This window comes from Chinchilla lanigera, unplaced genomic scaffold, assembly GCF_000276665.1.
Source record: "Chinchilla lanigera isolate Chin_1 unplaced genomic scaffold, ChiLan1.0 scaffold00102, whole genome shotgun sequence".
In the NCBI taxonomy this organism is placed as follows: domain Eukaryota; kingdom Metazoa; phylum Chordata; class Mammalia; order Rodentia; family Chinchillidae; genus Chinchilla; species Chinchilla lanigera.
The window spans coordinates 7,508,790-7,515,525 of record NW_004955503.1 but is presented as its reverse complement, the minus strand read 5'-3'; the positions used below and the strand labels follow the sequence as shown (position 1 = coordinate 7,515,525).

General features: G+C 41.5%; 1 protein-coding gene across 2 annotated transcripts in view; it reads left to right on the top strand.

Moving 5' to 3' along the window:
* Window positions 1-440: 440 nt before the first annotated feature.
* Btk (Bruton agammaglobulinemia tyrosine kinase) overlaps window positions 441-6,736 on the top strand; it is a 31,267-nt gene continuing 24,971 nt past the window's right edge. For both annotated transcript variants that reach the window (XM_005406951.2, XM_005406952.2), the window contains exon 1: window positions 441-658. The gene's annotated coding sequence lies outside the window, so the exon portion shown is untranslated. The remainder of the gene's footprint in view (window positions 659-6,736) is intronic.

Sequence of the window (6,736 nt, the reverse complement as noted above, 5' to 3'; positions counted from 1 at the left end):
AGGGGAAGTCTTGTCTCTACATCGGTTGGGCTGTGTACTTTGGGGTCCCTTTGTGAGTACTCTCTGTCCTTCATCCTTAAGTTGAATTGTGTGACCCTGAGTCTCCTCTGCCTCAAAGAACAGGGAACCCTAAAGACATTCCTCTTGGGCAGTCTCTGTTCCAGCGCGGCCCGGCCTCTTTCCTGTAAGTCTCCTCTTACTGTATGGAGCATTCCTATAGTCCTTTAAGTATACTGTCCCTCTACTGTGGGGCAGGCAGCCTGACCACCTGTCTGTTCAGCCCAGCCCCATTCAGAGTCTCAGTGACCCCAGTAATGTTGAGAAAAGTTCTTTCAGAGCTGGTCTCAAGATAGTAATGTCAAAGGTCCCAAGCAAATGAGGGGCGGGGACAGTTGGGGGTGGAATAAGGACAGCAGCAAGGAACCAGATACCATGCTGCTTAGAAGAAGAAAAAAAAAGACACTGGTTTTAAGCCAGGAAACAAAAAAAGGGAACTGAGTGGCTGTGGAAGGGTGGGGTTTGTTCAGACTGTCCTTCCTCTCTGGACGGTAAGAATATGTGTCCGGGGCCGGTGTCTTCAGAAAACTCAAGGTCCCACCTTCCAAGTCCTGGCATCTCAATGTGTCTGGGAGGCTACCTGCATTAAACCACGCCTGAGGTGAGTCTGGCCCAAGGCAGAGGATGGGAGGCAACATTTACCTTTCTTGGGATCCCTAAAGGCCAGAGAGAAAGCATGGCTAATGTCATAGGCTGATGAGGATGGGACTGTCATCAGTATAAGGCTTGGGCAGACCCTTCAGTGATCAGAGGGTCTATAAGGGTCTTTTCTGAGGGTGGATATGGGGGAAACAAGAGCAAAAAGTGACTGTCTGAACAGGTAGCAAAAGTTGGGAAGAGACAGCTCTGCAAAAGTTGGTGGAAAAGAAATATTGTAAGTGGCAGTAGGGTAAAAACAAGCCCTTAGGTCAAATATTGCTTGAATGTATAATTGAGTCAGGAAAGCCCTCAGAAGAAGAAATTCTAGGAGGCAGCTTATCTGAGAAAACGGTAAAAGCTCACATGCCACAGTAGGCAGCTTGATCTGGGGAAAGGCCCCAGTTAGACTGTGCTGTAGCGTACCTGTGTTGTCTTGCATCAGGCCAGATATTGCCAGGATCAGAGCTAGTTTGTTGCAAGGATTATGTGGAAGCTGCACCAACCTCGTGGTAATAACGGATAAGATAAGGGGCCAGAAGAAAGTAGCCTCTGCCTCAGCCCAGACAATGTGGCCAACCCCTGAGGTTCTGGTGTACTTTCTCCTCTTACCATTGCTACCATGTGCATGGCTTACTTTGTTCTTGTCTTCATTATTTCTCCTTTCATTACCTCTGTTCTCCTCCCCCTTTCTCTGTGGTTACCTGTACCCCCACCTTTTTACACTATTTCGTTCGTTACCATGTCCTCTGACACAAAGCACTTAATATATAACTGGTGGATTACCCTACAGTTGAATTTTTCTTGCCCCTTTCTTCTCCAGCTCGTTTTCCTTTTCCCTTTCTCCCTCCCTTTTTGCCCAATAGCTTTCTTTAGGGTTGCTGTGAACAGTTAACATGAACGTAAATGTAAAGGAGTTAACACAGGGCTTGGTAATGGTTAGTGGCTATATTGCAGCATTTGCTATTATTTTTATTCCACCTAAGACCTGCCAATGGGCCTACCTAGAGCAAATGGTGTGGTATTTAGAATAAAAGGGATTGCTGACCCTGATAAAGACATTCTTACATGAGTTGCCAGACCTCCAATTTCCCTGCTACCCAGCTCTTTAAACTGAAGTCTCTAGCCATCCCTTGCATTTCTAGAGGCAGGGCAACAGCAAAGCCCAGAGGAGGGGTAGGATGGGTGTCTACAGAGCTCACGGGCTGTTCTGTTTGCCGTTAGTTGTGTATTAGCTCTGCTCCTTCCCTCATTTTGCATGCCAAGTCACTGAAGCAAAAGTGCTACAGCCTCACTGGAGCTTCAGTTATTTGATAAAACAATGTCACACAATAAATAAGCCACAAAATGCCAGTATTCATGAAAAACTAAAATGTTACATCTGAGCAATATCCTTTAGGGCTTTCCCTATCTGCTCTATTCTGACCCCTTTTGTATTCAATTTTAACTACTTGCTTGTATTACAGTCCAAATTCCTGTTGCTTGTGGCTATTGATGTTGTCATTTAGAATCCTTCGTAAACCCTTAAAATAAGACTAGTGTAACTTTCCATCCATTTCAGGGGTATTGGTGCAGTTTTAAATTATCACTATGATTTGTTATTTCCATTCAAGCAAATTTCCTATAGAGTTTCCTTTCAGTGGACTAGACTCATACCAGGAAGTCACTTGGGTATAAGGGGAAGATATGATTTTTGAAAACTAAAGTTTGGGTCTTTTCCAAAGAATCATCAGATACCTGCTGTTTCCCCTCAGTGATGCTGAGGTGTGATTGCTAACTCCTGAAAAGAAGGGAGACCTAGATAGAATTTTCAGTGAGGTAGTGCTCAGTAAGAACATAGAGAAGCTGGGCCTAGTGCTTGTAATTCCAGCACTCTGGGAGGCTGAGGCAGGAGCATCCTGAGTTCTAGCCCAGCCTGGACAATTTAGCAACTTCATAACACATTGTCTCACAATGAAAAATATAAATGAAAAGGAGCTGCTGATGTAACTCAGTGTGAAGGCTCTGGGTCCAACACCCAGTACAGAAAAAAAAAGAAGCTAGAAAAAAGATCTTGACCTCTCTCACTCCAAAGCTGCTTGGTTATGCATGAAGCCATGGAGAGGGGGAGGGGAGGGACGAACTGCTCTGAGGACCTTGAAACAATTGGGCCACGTGTGACTTTCAGTTTCTATGGAGATTCATGAGCAGTGACTGAGAGCATTACAAATTTAAAAACCTTAATCCCAAGCTTTCCTCCCAACACTCTGAAAGCCTGCATCAGAGGCTGTTAGGGTTATAATGGTTATTTGAACCTCAAAAAGGAGCTCATCGCACTGCCCTGCCTACTTGAGATGAAGATAGTCTATTGGCTCATCCCTAGTAGAAAGAAATTCTACAAGGTCAAGAAAAGTTGAATTTTAGACAAGCTGGCCGTGGTGGTGCACACCTGTAATTCCGGCACTAGGGAGGCTGAGGCAGGAGGATTACCATGAATTCGAGGCCAGCCTGAGCTACACAGTGAGATCCTGTTTCAAAAAAAAATTTTAAAGGGGCTGGGGATTTAGCTCAGTGGCACAGTGCCTGTCTGGCAAGCGCAAGGTCATGAGTTCAATTCCTGGTACTGGAAAAAAACAAAAACAAAAAGAAAAAAAAAATTTTAAATACGTTGAAGGTTGGAACATACTGATCTTCTAAATCACTGATTCAAAAAAACAAAACAAAACCCAATTACTAGGCTGCACTAAAACCGGAGTAAAAATGATTAGAAGTGGAGCAGAAAAGATAAGTATGTGGAGAAGGGAGACTAAAAACTAGGGAGCAGAAAATGGTAAAGTGTTTCCGGAGACTATTTTGGGAATATGTATCAAAGTGCATAGACTTTGACTCAGCAAAAAATGTTTTTACAGAGATCTTAATAACATGGAAAAATGAGGAATAATGTTAAAAGAGAACATTAGCTCTTTCTTAGAAAAACTATGTTGAATAGGTGGATGACGTTAGAAAAATAAGAAAACCATAAGCAGTACATGTGATATAATCTCAAATATGATACAAAACGTATAAAAATAGAAGCAAATGTGCTAAAATATTAATACATCTGAATAATAAGCTTACAATTGAGTCAACTAATTAATTAATCAATTAGTTTTTTGAGGCAGGGTCTTGCTATGTTATCTAGGCTGGCCTTGAACTCACAATGTATCCCGGGCTGGCCTCAAACTTGCAGTTATCCTCCTGCCTCAGCCTCCCAAATTCTGGGACTACCAGGCGTGCACATCAGGCCCTGAAATTTTTTTCCTTTTTAGTATTCTGTACCTAAAACATTTTTCTCAAATGAATATGTGTTATGTTGATATGGAGGGGAAAATAAATAAGCTATTTAAACCAGACGAAACGAAAACTAATTGGAAAAGAACGCCACAAGGGCACACAAGGGGGCACCCTAGCAATCATCCTTAAGGTAGAAGGCCAATACTGAAAGTATTACCACTAATTTGACAATGAGTGTCAGCTTGCAGATCCAGTGCCTGGCTCTCCTTCCACGTCACTCGCCCAGAATCTGCTGTCTCTAGGGCAGATGGAAGGGAGGATGAATCACTGATACCTAGAAGTTTCTCAAAGCACAAAAAAAAAAAAATGTAAAATACTTACAACATGAAATGCTGTGGAGAGAACCAGAGCCCTCAAACTTCATGGGAATGACTACAGCAGATGAGTATTCCCCTGATTAGAATTCAGCCAGAAAACTGACTTTGGCTAGAAGTCGTCACTACAAATGTGGTTACCTGCAGTTCTGATGATAAAGCTTATCATAAAATAGTTAGGTTTCACTGGATCCTGAATACAGCTTTTCGGGAATTTAACACGATTAATTAGGTAGCTTTGTTGCTATAGTTATATTTTAAAGACTTTTCTTCTGGTTCCAAGACCAAAGAGTTTTCAATCAAAATCTCAACCAAAACCTGTGATATGCATCATGGGACTGAGAAGAGATTTTTACTAGGCCCAATTTAGCCCATCAACTATATCCTCCATCTAGGAACTCTTAATAATTGTACCAGATTTCATAGCAAAGCATCAGGAAAATAGAACTGAAAGGTAACAAAGAATAATACAAAGCGCACAGTCCAATAACAAAGTGGTTCTACAGTTGGCAACTATATATAAATAACTGAGAATTCGTTCTGAAAGAAAAAACTAAAAATCACATGCAAAAGAATGTTCACGGCAACCTTGTTTATAACTGAAAACAAATAATTTAAATGTCCATCAACAGGAGAATAGATAGCTGGGTGTGGTGGCGCAGGCCTGTAATCCCAGCACTTGGGAGGCTGAGGCAGGAGGATCATTGTGAGTTCGAGACCAGCCTGGGGTAGAAAGTGAGTTCAAGGCCAGCCTGAACTGCAGAGTGAGACCCTGTCTCAGAAAGAAAAAAAAAAAAAAAAAACCAGGAAAACAGATAAATAAATTGGTCAATATTCACCAGTTAAAATATGCATATAAAAATGGATTAAAATGCATGAACTAGAGCTGCCAAGATAAATAAATTATAAAATATTACACTGAGGAAAAAAGGACAAATGAGTAGAGAATACATAACACTTTTATATAAAAATATAAAACATCAAACCAATACTATCTATCATTTTATATACCTCCATTTGCAGTAATAATATAAAAGCATACCTAGGTAGTACTAACACTAATTCAACATAGCAGTAACTTCTAAGGAGAGAGAGCATTAAGATTGTAGAGTACACAAAGAGCTTTGTGTCTGGGGGTGCTTTGTAGCTCTATTGATATTTTATTTCTAAAAAAAAACCTGATGCAGGCCGGGGGTGATGGCACATGCCTGTAATTCCAGCACTTGGGAGGCTGGGGCAGGAGGATTGCTGTGAGTTTGAGACCAACCTGATCTATATACTGAGCTCAAGGCCAGCCTGAATTACAGAGTGAGACTCTGTTGAAAACAAACAAAAACAAAACAAAAATACCTGATGCAATTAATGGACAATGTTAAAATTCTTTAGAACTTAGTAGTGAACCCATGAGCATAAAGTTTGATAATGTTATTCTCTGTACTTTCTATTTGAAATATTACATAATATATAAGAAAGTTATTCAGTGGAAGCTTCACATTTACAGAACCCAGTAACAACCCAGAGATAGAGAAAGGGTGTGCCTCATTTAAACACTATGCTTTCATTCCATTAACTGTGAAACATCGTGGAAAGAAAACATCCGGTAACTCTAGGAATCCATCAGGGAGACAGAAACTCCTTTGAGGGAAGGATATAAAGAAGGAAAATGAACCAATGACCTGGGCATGGTGGTGAAGGCCTGTGATCCCAGCGCCCAGGAGGCTGAGGCAAGATCTTAAGTTCTATGCAAGCTTGAGCTATATATGGAGTTCAAGGCTGGCCTGGACTACATAGTGAAAAGGAGCGAGAGAGACAGAGACACAGAGATAGAGAGATACAGAGACAGAGACACAGAGACAGAGAGAGAAAAAGAAGAGAAGAGAAGGGGGAGAGAGAGAGAGAGAAGAAGGATAAGAGAGAGCATACAAGCTGGAGAAATATGCAGAGGAAATTGCCCCAGGGTCCTGAATGCGCCTTTATTCCCCCCAACCTGCCCCATTTTTCACCATTTCCTTTCCTTCTGAGCATTCATAGAAGATGCAGGGAAGTCTGTCCCAATTACTTTTTGATGGTGGCCTTGGGAAATGACAAGGTCCTGAGGTGGATGGCATCTTACTGCATTGAAATAAAAAAAGAATCTGTGTAGAGATAACGAAGTACCACAGAAACAGCAAGGACTATAAATGGGTGAGGTTGAAAAACACCACATATTCTCTATAAGTCTCGGATCCCTCATCTGTTTGTTGTAAAGAATCACTGAAGTAACACGTGTAAAATGCCTAATAGGAGCTGAGGTGGTAGCTCAAAGGTAGAGTTTTTGCTTAGCATGTGCAACGCCCTGGGTTCCATTCCTAGCATTGCAAATAAATAAATAAATCATTACATATAAAATGCTTGACAGGTAGAGAAACAGGGGTTCC